Genomic DNA, 16,653 nt, shown 5'->3' on the forward strand with positions numbered 1-16,653 from the left:
GGTTTTCAGAGGTGAAATGAGAAAAAGAATAAAAATTGAAATGTAAATAAGGAAAATATCTAATAAAAATAAAGAAAAATGTAATAATGATATTACATGTCAAATATGGAAAAAAGGAAGATAAACTATTCCAAAAGCTGTTAACCAACTAAAGGATCAAAAATATTTTAAAATACATCACCAGATCTAGGGAGATTACTCAGTAAGTAAGAATCTTGGTGGGCAAACATAAAGACCCAAGTTTATATCCTAGCATGTGAGTGACAAATGCTGGAAGCTGCAGTGAGCCTTTAGCCATGCACTGCAGGTGCAGAGTGTTTTGCAGAGAATATTGCAAGAGTTTAGCAGCCACGAGGCTAGTTTCTGTTTCAGAGAGAGATCATCATACCTGAGGTATTTCTCTGGCATCTGTATACACATATATACCATAAATTCAGGTGCATACACAAATGCACACAATCACACACACACATGAGAGAGAGAGAGAGAGAGAGAGAGAGAGAGAGAGAGAGAGAGAGAGAGAGAGAGAGAGCAGATTCAATTCAACAGCTCTCCAAATTTAAATCAATTGATTTGTCATGCAAGATGCCCCCCCACAGTACAATGGAGAAAGTTTTTGAATATATATGGTAGAAATAGTAATCCTGACTTCTTAGTTATATATTCAGTATGACATTCAATCATAGAAACTGAATGATATAATTATATATAAATATTTTATTATATGTTTATAATTATGTATGTATATGTGTATAAACAGTTTAAGGATTAAAAAGTTACAACAATTTATGTATGATCATTGAATAACCAAACCTTTCATATACAGAGTGAAAAGTCCAAATTCTGAGTGAAAAGTTAAAAGAGGGTATAAAAAGGCAACTCAGCAAAAAAATCACTGGATAATAAAACAAAAATGCAATTTTCACAGATTGAAAAAATTAGTATGCATTATGGAAGAAGATTTTTATATAAATATAGAGAAAATTTCAATGAATGGGCAATAAGTTAAATGGCCCAATTAGAAGTGAGCTAAACACTCTAGCAGACCCTTCACAAAAAATTCACATAAGCTTTATGGTAGAGCTATGGGAAATGTTCCTAGAATTTCACATTGACTTCAGATCATCTGTTTCTTATCATTGGTTTCAATGAAGCATTTTGTGTTTGAAGGAACACTTCTATGACCATACCAAAAAAAAAAAAAAAAAAAAAAAAAGAAAAAGGCAGATGAATAATTGGAAGTCGAAACAGTTTTTTATAACATTTTTTATACTCCATATGTTAGTCCCATACTGCCCCCTCCCCGATCCACCCTCAGACTGTTTCATATCCCATACATCCTCCCCACCCCCTGTCTCTGTGGATGCCTACACCTCCCACCCCACCTGACCTCTAAACTCCCTGGGGCCTCCAGTCTCTTGAGGGTTAGGTGCCTCATCTCTGAATGAACACAGACCCGGAAGTCCTCTGCTGAATGTGTGTTGAGGACCTCCTATCAGCTGGTGTATGCTGTCTGTTTGGTGGTCCAGTGTTTGAGAGATCTCATGGGTTCAAATTAAATGAGTCTGCTGGTCCTCCTACAGGATCACCCTTCTCCTCAGCTTCTTTCAGCCTTCCCTAATTCAACAACAGGGGTCATCTACTTCTGTCCATTGGTTGGGTACAAATATCTGCACCTGACTCTTTTAGCTACTTGTTGGGTCTTTTGGAGGGCAGTCCTGATAGGTCCCTTTTTTGTGTGTGTGTTATTGAGATATAATTTTTATTACCCACAATTTACCCCTTTAAAATAAACAATGTAATGTCTTGTTATTCATGGGCATCCATTACTACACTCAATCTTGGACTGTTCTTATTACTAACACTTCAAACACAACATCATTTCACATATCCATCCCTCTTTAAGAGTCCCATCACTCCAGCCTTAAGAGACCTCAAGCATATGTCTTATCACTCTATATTCCCATGCTGTTGACATTTTATGTGGATGAAGGATATAGCTTGTCCCTGTGATCACCTTCTGTAAACACACTTTTTCTTTCAGTTGCCAAATAAAACTCCAATTGCTTGTGGGTACCTCATTCTTCCATCTATTTATCACCTGATAAAAACTTTGGTTGCTTCCAATTTCTTTTGCCATTAGAACATGTCCCGAAAACTGATGTTTGGTGAGTATGTATGTATGTAAACACACACACACACACACACACACACACACACACACACACACACACACACAATCTTTATTATTTTTAATCTCTTTAGATATTTTTTATTTACATTTCAAATGTTATACCCTTTCCTAGTTTTGCCTCCAAAATCCTCTATCTCCTCCTTACTCCCCCTGCTCTGTGAGCACTCCATAGTCTCAGTAATAGTGTCAGAACTTGGGACCTCCCCTTGATCTGGATCCAACTTTTGGCCTGTCAGTGGACCTTCTTTTCCTCAGGCTCCTCTCCATTTTCATCCCTGTAATTCTTTCAGACAGGAAAAATTATTATTCAGAAATGTGACTGTGGTATGGTAACCCCATCCCTCACTTGATGTCCTGTCTTCCTGCTAGAGGTGAGCTCTATAATTTTCCTCTTCCTACTGTTGGGCATTTTAAAAACATTGTGTGTGTAAATGTGCAGATATCTTTGTTTTTATTTTGGCAATCTTTATTTTTAAATTGATAGTCCCCAGGTAGCAAACTATTTATAAAAGCATGGGAAATATTATGTATCCTTACTATTGTATTATGAAACATGCTAGATTAGAAAGAATATAAAAACAAACATATGTGCATAAAATTACTTATGCTTCTTCCTTGACCTCCAGAACAAAATACACAGCAGATATTAACATTCTTGAGGGTGCTTGTTTGTGATAACTTAGTTTCCTTTCTCACTTCCCGCTTTTATTTGTTCAATTATAACAAAATTATAATTCTCTGACATTTATAAGCAGTACATAATAGATAAGTTTATTTTTATTAACACAGAAAAGTATATAATTTGTCAATGGGACCCAGAAATTTAAAAATTCAGATTTATTACTCTGTGAAACGGTGAGAAATTAGTTTATATTATTGGCAAAAATTGGAATGTTCTGCCTGGACCTCATAAGAAAAAAGTCAATAAATATGACCATTTTCTGATAGATAAGAAGAAGGATGGGGGTTAGAAACAACTGTCTTTGGACATGTGTGATTTCTTACCAGAAGAGACATGTTACTGGATTAAAACTCTTCTGTACCTCTTCTTGCAGCTCTCTCCCTTTCATTTTCTTCCCCCTTCTCTTTTTCCTATTGTGATGATGAACTATTTATTCTGTTAGGTATGGAAGAACAGACTCAAGAATACCTTGTGGAAAGAAGTCACTGCAAAAGGGAGATATGAAATCAAACTGAAAATGATGTATGTCATAAGAACATTTCAGTCATTGCAATAAAAATCAAAGAAATTCTTGAGTTCATATGGTATTTGATTAAGACAAAGCCATTTCATTTTTAAAAAATATCTAATCAAATCCAAGAGAAAGTAAGGAAATGTCTAGCTGCATTAGTATGACATAACAAAAATTATGATATATTTCTCAATCTTAGTTTTATAAATTGACATATAGATTTATATATTTTTAAATGCTCCAACAGATAATTTCAATATGCCAAATAAAGTTTGTGGTAATTTTGTATGCTTATTTTTGTTGTTATGATACTTTATTTTACATTAATAAATTTATTTATTTTTAGAGTGAAAAGCTGTCAGCCATATTACAAATTTAGTGAGCTGTTTCGAAAGTTGTATTCATTATTATAAATGGAGGGTTGTTTTTTGTTTCTTTGTTTTTTGGTTTTGTGTGTATGTTTTTTGTTTTCTTGGATTTTTTTGTTTTTTTTGTTTTTTTTTTTTTTTATTTTTGTAATTCTCATGTCAGAATATAACAGTGTAAAAAAGTAATGTGGGTATATGGCAGAGTACTTTCCTAGCATGTGCGAGACTTATGCTAGTCCTAAACTCAGTCTGGAACCAAAGAAAACCTTTAATTTTCCATCTTTCTGCCTCAACTTCTGAAGAGTTAGGATTATAAGCATACCACTACAGACATGGGAATATTGATGTTGTTATTTTTCTCTCTTTTGGATAAGATTATGTTGCTGATGTACAGGTATTAAGAATCATCTTCAAAGCCAAACTGAAAGCCTACAAGTTTTGGTAGTAAAATGTAAACTAAAAGATTAACAAGACTTTGTTTAGAGTATTCCATTAAGGAAGTGTAGCTTGTTTTCTGTCTTTACATTTTTTTAAAAGACTCTGAAAGAAAGTGTATTTATATCATTTGCATACAGTCTGTTTATATTTTTAATGAAAAATAATAATGAGCTTCTAGTGGTGAGAAAAGAGCTCAGTAGAAATTACATTAAAATCTGGTGATGTTATACTCTTAACAATTAAGAGTCATGTTCCATAACTGAATGTGATCACTTCATTATAATAGAACTTTAGCCTTGGAGATTAATCAGTGACTTGTTTCTGTGATGTTTATTATTAAAGATCTTCTATTTGTATGTGGCTGAACCCTGTTGGGAGATCTGAGATATTGTACTTTTGAAGAAAAAGTAGCCATGTGCTAATGAGGACAAGTACCATGGAGACAGAGAGAGAGAGAGAACAAATCCTCTGCTGGGTTTTGTGATGCACACAGTAGATTTTACATTGCAAAAGGCTGAGAAATAGTTACCTTTTCCTCTCTCTAAAGACATACAGAAATCATTAGGATTTGACCTTTTGCACTGCTTACTTGAAGCTCACACAATTAAAAGTCAACACATCTCTTCTCTTACTTTGAGTCTTCTTATCTAATGACACTGACTAAAACTCCAATCTACTTTAAAGTTAAATCACATCAAATTTTTCCTTGCTCTACTCTTTCTTTCTCATTTTTTACCACATTTCTTTCTCATTTTTACCACACTTTTAGCATACATTTTATGTGAGAATAGGTTAATTCTGATAGTTTAATAAATTTGCAGAAAGTTTTGTTGTCATCCATCTTTGTAACTAACTATCACCTTTCTATTTCTGTGTGTGTGTGTGTGTGTGTGTGTGTGTGTGTAAATGTGTGAGTACATGTGTGTGCAAGTATGAGACTCTGTATATGAATGTATGAGTGTGTGAAATATATGTGTGTGTGTAAATGAAAATGTGAGAGTTTGTATGATTGTGTGTGAATGGGTTCATGTGTGTGTGTGTCCAGGAAGTTTGTGTGTTCAAGAGTCTGTGTTCCTTTATGTGAGAATATGTCTGTAATTGTGTGGTTGTATAATTGTTTGTATAGGTGTATATGAGTGTATGTGGATGTATGTGGATGTGAATATGTGAGTCTGTAAGTATGTGTGCATGAGTGTGTGTGTATGAATATGTGTGAGTGTGTATGTATATGTGTGTGTGAGTGTGTGTGTGTGTGTGTGTGTGTGTGTGTGTGTGTGTGTTTAACTGAGTTTCATTAGTATTGTTTATAGCAGCATTACTGTGTGGTTGTTTACAGGAGCATGGCACTTTACCAGTTTCTACAAAACAAAGGAAAATATTCCTTCCATTGTTTGTAATCAAATACATATCCTAGGTGATGTGGAAACCCACGAAGTTCTCCACATCCCATAACAGGATGTTGCTTAGCTAAGACTTATAAAGACCTTAAACAGATTCTTTGAGTTAGAACACAATAGCCATGTCATGTCAGAAAAACAGGATTCCACAACATGCCACCCCATAATCCACCAAAATTCTTTTCTCTGTCGCCTCTGTGATATTGTTTGAGGATTACAAGGTTAAAATTAAATGCCCGGGTTATGACTGAGCATCAACAATTACTTATTCTCAGTATATCCCAGGTATGACCTTGCAGCTCTCCTTGCCAATTGCAACAACTATTATTATTGTTATTTTTATTATTATTATTATTACTTTGATGACCAGTGAACAGCACTAATTGCTACAAAGATAAATATTGAGAATTAACTGGATGCAAATAATGTACATTCAGTCAAACAACATCAGCAGCTTCCACACTAGGTCCTTTGTTGTCCTCAGAGACAGGTTTTTGGCCAAGTGCACATGCTCCATGTGAGCATCTAATGCACTTGGGTGTATTCACAGTATATTTCCATGCTCTTCTCCTCTTCTCCCTCCCTTCCAGTCGTCCACTGCCTCCACATAGACAGTTTAACTTCTACTTTCAAGTTTTATACATACATTTTAATGGTTCATTGTAAAGCATAGGATGCACAGATGAAAGAAACTGTACAATATATATCTCTCTGCACCTAAATTATTTTGATTATTCAGATGATCACTACTTGAATCTACTTTTTGCAAATGGCATGTTTGATTCTTTCTATCTGTAAAAATGCCATAGTACTGTAAAAAGTACTTATTACCTAATCTCATATCAAGATGAGCAAATTAGAATAACATAAAATTTTATTGTTGCTATCTTTCAAATTATTGTTGAAACACGGGCACACTTGTCCTTTCTTTTAAAAGACTATGCTTCTCCATAGCAAATGTGCTTTATTCTTACCTATATTGATTGAACCATAGGTTGTCTGTAACTTAGTTCTTGTGAACAGTGTTGCAATTTATATGGGCATGCTACTGTTGTGTAATGTGCTGACTTCAAGTCATTAGGTAAATGCACAGGAGTGGTCATACTGTATTTCTGTGTTTCTGGACCACACAATAGACAATAGGTCTAATATTTATCATCAATACTTTTCGGTGTCACTCATAGCTAGTTGTTGGTGGTTTTTTTTTTTTTGCCTGAATCCTGAAATGATCATCAGTTTAAAGTCTGAATTTTATCTAAGTATTATATTATAATCTTCTAAACTAACTATCTTAAGCATCTGTATGCTCCAAGTATTTCTTTGCATTAAGAACTTTGCAATACCACCAAGAAGGGGAAACAAAATAATCATTAGAGGCAGAGAGAGGGCAGAACTTGGGTGGGAGGAGGGAGGGGAAAAGGGGGGGAGTGTCAGGATTAGGTATGGGACAAGACAGAAGAGAAGCCCAGAGGGCCAGGAGAATGAATTTAAATACACAGCAGCAGGGGGTGGGGGGAGGTGGGGGTAACTTCTAGAAAGTCTCTGAGACCTGATCTCCCATGACTCAATGGGGCTCACTTTACCAGAAATGCCCAACAGTGGGGAGATGGTAACCTGAAGAGACCTCCTCCAGTAAATAGATATGGCCCCCAGTTAAGGCTGGGGGCCACCTACTCATCTTCAAAATTTTTGTTCCAGAATTATTCCTGTCTAAAGGAAATGCAGGGATAAAACTGGAGCAGAGATTGAAAGAAAAGTCACCCAGAGACAGACCCAACTTGGGATCTATCCAATGGGCACACACCAAACCCTGACACTATTACTGATGCCATGTTGTGTATGCAAATAGGAGCGGAGCATGACTATCCATGCTCTACCACCTGCTGACTGAGACTGATGCAGATACTTACAGCTAACCATTGGACTGAAGTCTGGGGCCTCTAGGGAAGATTTAGTGGAAGGATTGAAGGAAATAAAGAGGATTGCAACCCCATACAAAGAACAACAGTATCAATTAACCCAGATCCCCTCAGACCTCCCAGAGACTAAGCCACCAACCAAAGATGCATACATGGGCTGGTCATGGCCCCTGGCATACATGTAGCAGAGGACTGCCTTGTCTGGGGTTCAAGAGAGAGGATGTGCCTAATCCTGTACAAATTTGATATGCCAGGGAAGGAGGATGCTGATAGGGTGAGATAGGGGTGGGGTGAGCACCTTCTCAGAAGCAAAGGGGAGGAAGAATGAGGTAAAGAACTTGAGAAGGGGAGAGTAGGAAGGGAGCAACATTTGGTATGTAAATAAATACAATAATTTAATTTAAAAACCTTAATAAAAAGACTTCTCTCTAATAACTTTTCTCCTTCAAGCTGCTAGAAAATCTGTGCCCCTTCTTTCCAGTTATTCTTGTTATCATTTCTCTTTGATGGCACTCATCTCATGGTTTCCAGCACTGTCTTGTTTGGATACTTGTATATTGATAGTGAATCACCAATGCTATTTGATTCCTTCCATCTTCCTTATTTACTTTCCCACAGAACATTTGAAAATTCTTGGAGAAAAACATCTGGTTTGAATAGCTTATATCAGTAACTTTTAAGTGAAGTGAACATCAAAGCTATGCAGCTATCCTAGTATTAAATTTCTATAAAACAATTATTTTCTAATTCCATATGAAGACAATCAAATTAGAATTAACTAATAAAATTATATTGTTACTAGCCTTCAGATTCTCATTGGAACACAGAATACATGTGCTCACTTCATGATTTTTAAGTTGCTTTGCCAACGCTATGATCATGATTCTCCATAGCAACCTATTTACTTATTTATTTATTAGGTATTTATTTATTCATTATGTGCATTGCTTCTCTCAGTTACGCCAGTTGAGAAGGCATAAGATATGCCATCTGCAAGCTCAAGATCCAAAATGTCAAATTTGTTTTTGTTTTTCTTTAAGATTGGGATTTTAAAGTGAAGAGAATATGAGTAACTCTACTGTTATATTTACTGTACGTAAAAATCCAGTGGAAGATAGATTTAGTGTCATTTTATGGATCTATAGGTTTCATTCAGTTAACAATTGGCAGTACTAAACATTTCTCCCATCTCTTTCTATATATTGTAGTCATTTTAAAAGTCAGTACATTTACACAATACATAAGAAAATAAAGGAAAGTCTAAAGAGAGAGACTGAATCTAAAATATAACTATATTGTTGTTGTAGGAACACAGGGCCCATAATGAAGGAGCTAGAGAAAGTATCCAAGGAGCTAAAGGGGTCTGCAACCCTATAGGAGGAACAACAATTTGAACTAACCAGTACCCCTCAGAGCATGTGTCTCTAGTTGCATATGTAGCAGAGGATGGCCTAGTCGGCCATCAATGGGAGAAGAGACCCTTGGTCTTGCAAAGATCATATGCCCCAGTACAGGGGAATTCCAGGGCCAGGAAGCAGGAGTGGGTGGGTTGGGGAGCAGGGCGGGGGGAGGGTATAGGGGGTTTTGGGGATAGCATTTGAAATGTAAATGAAGAAAATATCTAATAAAAAATCCAAAATAAAAAAAATTAAACAGAACCTTGTCCCCCCTCTCCCCAAAAAAGGAAGAGAAAGCACATTGAAAAGTCATATTTGAATGTGTAATTTCCACATTCACATTCCACAGATTTATATATTTGAACACTTGATTTTCTTTGGAAGGCAGCAGATGATTTAGTGAGAGGCTATAAGTCACTGTGGCAAATGTAGCCTATTAGGGTGTGGGTTTGAAGGTTATTGCAGCTTTGGATTGAACTGTTGCTTACAAGGTCATCAGTATATGAACAGAGCATACCACTAGAACCAGGCTCCTTTATTCTCTATGTTAACTTTATGGCTTGAAACAATGAGCCAAAATACTCTTCTCCTCCTCCAAGTTGTTCATGACAGTTATTTCATAATAAGAACATGAAAGTAGAAGTGGGACTGGGAGCAGGGGGAGGGGGAGGGGAAAGGGGGTTTCAAAGGGCAAACCAGGAAAGGCAAAACTTTTCAAATGTAAAGAAAATATATAATAAAAAAGTACCACAGTAACTTTCTCTCTCTTCTCTCTCTCTCTTTCTCTCTCTCTCTTTCTCTCTCTCTCTCATTTCCATTTAAGATTGAACTTTGACTTTATAAATAACCCCATTATTTAGCTTATTATTGTCATTTACTATGAGAAAGTGTGCAGACATTCACTTTGAAGAATAAAATAATCACTTTAATTTTTTTATTTGTCTCTCTTGAACTAAAAAGTTCCTTGTGCCTATCACAGTGTGAGATTTCTATCATTCTCTTAATGATTATCTTTAACTTTTTTGGTAAGCATCTTCTCTGCATGTTCCTCCTCATCATCAGTAGTAGCTGATGAGCTAAGAGTAAGTTGTAAAGAGGTAGCAGTAATAATTAAAAGAGACATTTTCAGGAAGCAAGTGTGTTAATTCAAAGCGAAGAATTTTAATTGAATGGGCTTCTCCAGTGGAGTTGTGAGTGTGACTCACCAGCAACTCGTGCTTGGTGCTAACATGGAATATTGAATTTAACAAGACCTCGACCCCATAAAAATAATGAAGCAACTTGAAATTTTATAACATCATATAATTTTACATAGTATTTCTGCATACATTTTATTAAATTCAAGAGCATTATAATAGGGTTATTTGTAATAGTCAAAGTTCAATCTTAAATGGAAATAATTCCCCCTGATAGTAATAACTGTTATAATTATTATTACTATAATGATAACTGGACTTTATTGAATTCAAATGGATCAGGCATAATTTCATTCACCATATACTACACAGGAAGTTTTTTAGTCCTTAAAAAATTGCACAAAGTGGAAATGTTCTTTTAATCTTCCCATTTTACAGATGTGGAAAGCATATGTCGTTATTTATCTAATAACACAGTGAATGAGAGGAAATTTTTTTGGGTTTCTACAAAATGTCTGGCGATGTCGTCTACTGTGTCTAAATAAAATGAACCTCTAATTTTCAATCTAGAATAGTAATTCAAGTTTAATATAACTGCAACTTAATTAAAACAATAGTTCTACCGGGAACACTGAGGGCTCATTTTTACTCTTGGCATTTACAAGGTTTTTACATTATGCTTTGGTCAGGTTAATTGGTGACGGCCCCAAAGTTATTTAGTTTCAGAAAATAATGTAAATATATGTTTTATGACTACGAACCTTTTGCCTTGAATAGATATTACATGTCTTTTGATTATGTTTTTGAAACAACAGAGTGTTCTGTGGCTGTTTTCAAGATAGACATGGCAGACCAGTTATTTATTCCCTGTCTTTGAAAACAAATGTATATGCGTACTCCTTTGAGTTTGCTTTTATTTTCTTAGAATGGATTACATTAAATCAGAGTTTGGTACAAGACTGAGATAGTAATTCAATACATTTTGTTAGTAATTTCAATTAAGATATTGGAGATGCTTACAAAATAATATGAAAAATTATTTTTAAAATAACATTTGAAGCTAACAAGTAATGAGAAATAAAAATTATGATTAAATTGATACATGCAACATTTGCTAGGGACTTTCTGAATATTTCTTTTTGATCTGAGAAACTTAAATTAAATTTGAACCCAACTTTAATTTAATGAGGATATCGTGAAGTTAGTCATATCTCTATCTGAACTTTTAGAAATGCAATTTTCAGCTCTATTGACATTGAATGCTTCTTCTAAAAGTCCCAAAAGTATTTCAGCTCTGTTTAAAATCAGGATCTCAAGTACCTATGGTTAATATAATTTTGGGCATGATGTATGCTGCAGTACTTCTGAAAGAAAAAGAAAGCATAACATATTTTACAGAAGGTTTCAAATTTAAGAAACTACATTTCTTTGGTGCTGACTGAATGGGTCCCAGAAGCATGTAATTGGCAGACAATTCTGCTAGTCTTCTCATCCTTGATTATCATGAAGTAAAGAGATTCCTGAAAAGTGGGCTAAGTGAATCTCCACCTGACATATATGTTCTATAAAAATATTGAAGACCTAATACTAAAGTGTGTTTCAGTTACGAAGGAATAAAATGTTAATGTACTACAGAAAATTCAAGAATACTACTCTAGCACACTTATTTCATACATGTACATCCAGTAGCAGGCATTCTTTTGTAGATATCTAATAACTCACATTTCAAAGCAATATATATTTTGTTATATAAAAGTAAGTGAAATTATGATACTTGATGTATAGAGTAAAAAACTCAAGGCAAAGAAATGTTGTTAAAGCACACATAATACACACATGTACCACACACACACACACACACGCGCACACACACACACACACACACACACACACACACACACACACAGGGTGTGGTGGCAAATGCCTTTAATCGCAGCACTCAGGAAGCAGAGGCAGGTGACATTCTCTGTGCTTGAGGTCTACAGAACAACTCCAGGACAGAGAGGATACATAGAGAAATTCTATTACAAAAAGAAACCAAAAACAAACAAACAAAGACTTAACTAAGAGTAGAATATTTAAACATAACAACTTTTCTTTTTTTATTTCCTATATAATTGATATGCCAACATTGTTATGCAAAGTTTTACTAAATTACATAAAAGGTTTGTCATCACTAAAATTATACAAAATGTTTTCCCAAAAATGTGTCAAAAATGAAATATCACTGTTATTGACATACATAAAGTGATTTGGGAGGTTAAAATTATATCATGTAAATGCATTCAATATTTAATTTAAATTATTTCATGTATTATCTCTATGTAATTTATTTTATCTATTGTTTACTACATAATACACTATGTGTATAAATGAATGTTAATAGTTATTTATGTTCATATATTAGTTTGTTAACAATTAATAGTTTGTTAATCATATATATTATATATTACATTATATAATATGTAATATGCAACATGTAATATGTAATGTGCAATGTCTAATATGCAATATATAATATGTAATATATAATATGTAATATAAAATATGTAACATATAATATGTAATATGTAATTCATAATGCATACTGTATAATGTATACTGTATAATGTAATGCATGATGTATGGTGTATAATGTATAATATAATATATGATGTATTATGTATGATGTATGACGTACGACATACGACATATGACGTATGACATATGACATATGACATATAACATAAATAGTTTGTTAATACAAATATAAAATATTCAAAAATTAATTGAAAACAGTTAATTAATTGCAAATAGTTGCCTGATTTTGTCTGAGTTAAGTCTTGTCATAAGTACAACAAGGAAACATCAGTTTGTATATCTCTAATTTGGTTTTGAACAATTGGATTCATATTACTTAGAAGGAATTTTTGAGATACTTTTATAATAATATCACATGAGTAGAATCCATTTTTCATGTTTAAATACTTCTGCCATATATTTTCTCATATTTTAAGAGACTTCACAGTAGAAATCATAAATCAATTGAAAGATCCTTTTGTTTAACAGATCTTTCACTTGTCTAAATGAATGGTTAAAATATTATTGCTCCAAAAGTAGACAACTATTATTTACTCTTCAATAAAGCACTAACTACTGACAATTTTTATTAACAGACCAACATTCTAGCAATTATTTACTAGTGTATATAATTAAAATCCAATGATTTCTGTCATATTGAAACCATTAGTTGTCACTTCAACAGAACATTATACTCAGTCATCGTGTGCCACTTACAAGTAGAAATATTGAGATAGGTAAATCAGATTTTTGTAGTAGCATGGGGATTACATACATCTTAACAATTAAGAACTTCATTTCTGAGAGGTGAGGTTCCATGCTTCATTATCCTATTAAAGGTCTATTGAATGTCCATGAGAACTTGCCTTTTAATTTCTAAGTTTTTCTTTTGAGTCATTTTTGTTTTTGCAGACATTTATCCTACTGGATAATTTAGACAACAACATCTAGTGTGCGAAGGAACACAGACCTGCAACTTCAGATGGCATTGCCCAGGATTATATCCTTGCATCAGACTCTTCAGCAGAGAATTCCCTGCTAAAATATCTTGGTCTCACAGGATGTTTTCCACAAAAATGGAGCGTTTCTATAACCACACCTCTGTCTATCTTGTATATCTATAAAATGAGTATGCGTAAGACTGTATGTTCTAAAATAGAGCATAGGGCCTTTTGATCATGACCACAGTGATCTCTGAAATACTACATAAGTGAAGCATGGTATATATTTTCCTAGGGACCACATTTTGCTAAGCTTTATTTTATAAAAAAACAAAAAACAAACAAAAAAAACAAACAAACAAAAAAAAAAACAAAGCACAACTAGAACACCTTCCCTTTTCAGAGACTCTCCAAATAAACTGGAATTTTTTATACCATGGAACCTTGACTGCATGAGTTTTTACCTTCAAATCAACTTTACTATTTTCCATTGTAACATTTGTGGCACCATTAATGGTGCTGATTTCTTTAAATTCTCCAGTGGTGATGTCTGCATCGACTTTGTCTGCAACTCTGAATTAATCATGTTTTTCACCTTGTCACACTGCACACATTTATAGTTTCCTGTTCTCTCTCATTGCCACTCTGGTGAAAACCAGCTGGCAGTACACATGTTACAACCTGGTTGATGCATTCTCACTAAATATTTCTGTCCATTAAACTTGATTCAGACTTAGTCAAAATTTCTAGTAATGGGAAAAGCATAACACTTTTTGTCAGAATGTTAACAATATTTAACATTGTTAAAAAATGTTAACAATGCTGCAAGTAGTCTCTTGCAAACTTCTGATGAGTCCTTATTCATATTTGAAACCTTATAAATAAATGTATCTCTATTCTCTAGATTTCTATTGACACTATGGTTATAAGAACTCTTTACATAGTGGCCAACTAACCTCTTCTCAAAGCATTCTAGGATCCCTGCAAACCAGAGCTCTTCAAAATTCCTTTCAACAGGCACATGTAAGTCCCATTGACCACATGATAGTTCTTGCCACAGAACTGACCTCAATTCTCAGTACCAATTTTTCTGTATGTGTTGCTTTTCACATCGCAGTAACAAAATCTTTGACTGAAATGGGTTTAGAAGGAAAGATGTATGGTCATGGGAGCATATATGTGACACTCCTATTGATGAATGGAGAAACGTAAACTTAGAGGTAAAATCATCCCTTAACTTTTATGTCTGCCTCTGTGGACTTATGTCTGTCACTAAGCTCGATTTCGGAAAGTTCCAAAACTAAACAGTCAAAGAACAAGTGTTTATATACAGGCATATCAGCTTGCAGGTGACATTTCACACTTAAGAATAACATCTATCCCAGTAATAATTAAAGTGTTATGGACAAGAATGAGATTTGTGGGAAGAGGAGGAGGGAAATAATATCAATATAACACTCACATATAAAAGTTTCAAAAATAAGGTGAAGATAATTTCCACCTGTTTTTCCCCTAGCTAAAACCCAGAGTGCATCCAACTATTGTTTATCAATTTGGGTATTTAAATAGAGAATATTACTGATAAATTTAAGATGACAAATACTCATAACATGAATCATATTAATTACTCCAGTTAACTTCATACATCATGATTACATAATAAAAGTGTCTTCCACATACAAACCCTCTCAAGGATTCCAGTAATTACCAACTACTCAGTGTAATCCAGGAAATCTTAAAGATGTTCTGTTCTGTTCACCTCTCTGAATCCTTAATGCCCCTCCAAAGACAGAAAGTAAATGATGAAGGAAGGAATACTAGAAGAAACTATTCACAAGAACTGTAAAGTGCCCATAGCAAGTATAAGTTCTAGACTAGGTATAAAATTTCTGTCTCCTTAGAAGCATAACTATGCCATATATTTCAACTTCTCTTCCTTCTTTCCTTCCCTTCTCTTTCCTTTCCTTCTTTCTTTCTTTTTTTCTTTTTTCATTTTTCTTTTCTTTTTTCTTTTTTTTTTCTTTTTTTTTTTTTTTTTTTTTTTTTTGAGACAGGGTTTCTCTGTGTAGTCCTGGCTGTCCTGGAACTCACTTTGTAGACCAGGCTGGCCTCAAACTCATAAATCCGCCTGCCTTTGCCTCCCAAGTGCTGTCATTAAAGGCGTGTGCCACCATTGCCCGGTCTTTCCTTCCCTTTCATTCCCTTTCCTTCTCTTCTCTTCTCTTCTCTTCTCTTCTCTTCTCTTCTCTTCTCTTCCTTCCTTCCTTCCTTCCTTCCTTCCTTCCTTCCTTCCTTTTACTTGCAAAGAATGGTCTCATGTAACTTAGACTTGCTTTAGATTTGCCATGAAGCTGACCATGAACTTGAATTTCCTATCCTTTTTCTTCAACCCCCTAAAAGGGTAGAATTGTACTACACCTAACACTGGATTTCAGGTAATTCTGGGCTGTGTATCAATCTAGGGGGTAGGCAAACATCTACCAACTGAGATAAATCCCCAGGTCCAGGCTTTCACAATGATCATTTATAATATCACGGAAACCTAGATATCTCCTTAGTCAATCAGCATTGCAAAATGAGATGGGCATGTGCTGAATGTTCTTACATATGGAAGCTAGCAAAAGTGATTTCATAGCAAAGCAGAGCACAGAATAACATTTGAGAGTTTCTGAAAGTTATCAGAAATAGGAGCTGTTATTGTTAATGTGCTAAGTTATTGTCAGAAGAAAGTATGACTTCTAATGGTCTATAGAATGGGAAAGTAACTTGATTATTATCCATTTAAAAATGTCATGTGGAAAGAATTTGAGGGCTCTGAAATGCAGTGAGATCAACAATGTTGGTGGTCATAGAGTTATTTATCTTCTATTATCATTATTATAAAAATATACAAGCTTTGAAATACCATGTTGTCCCCATGAACTTGTATAACTAATATGCAACAATTAAAATAAAAGCATGTACTTGAAAATACTTATGATTACACAGCACAGTCTTATAGTATATTGTTGTGTATTCTGTTGAATATGTTGCTATAGTTACTGGAATAATCAGAGATATAGACTCTTTGCAGATGAACAATATGGACCTTGCCTCTTCAATAACCCCCTT

The 16,653-nt window shown here is 34.3% G+C and overlaps 1 long non-coding RNA gene across 3 annotated transcripts in view; it reads left to right on the forward strand.

Moving 5' to 3' along the window:
• Positions 1-16,653, forward strand: part of Gm42287 — a 114,103-nt gene that overhangs the window by 37,949 nt on the left and 59,501 nt on the right. The window contains exon 3 of one of the 3 annotated variants that reach the window (XR_881273.1): positions 3,319-3,394. The exons of the other annotated variants lie outside the window; for them this stretch is intronic. This is a non-coding gene — a long non-coding RNA (predicted gene, 42287). Of the gene's footprint in view, positions 1-3,318; positions 3,395-16,653 lie in introns of those variants that run through there. 3 annotated transcript variants of the gene reach the window in all.

The sequence above is a fragment of the Mus musculus genome, chromosome 4 (genome assembly GCF_000001635.26).
Source record: "Mus musculus strain C57BL/6J chromosome 4, GRCm38.p6 C57BL/6J".
Taxonomy (NCBI): Eukaryota; Metazoa; Chordata; class Mammalia; order Rodentia; family Muridae; genus Mus; species Mus musculus.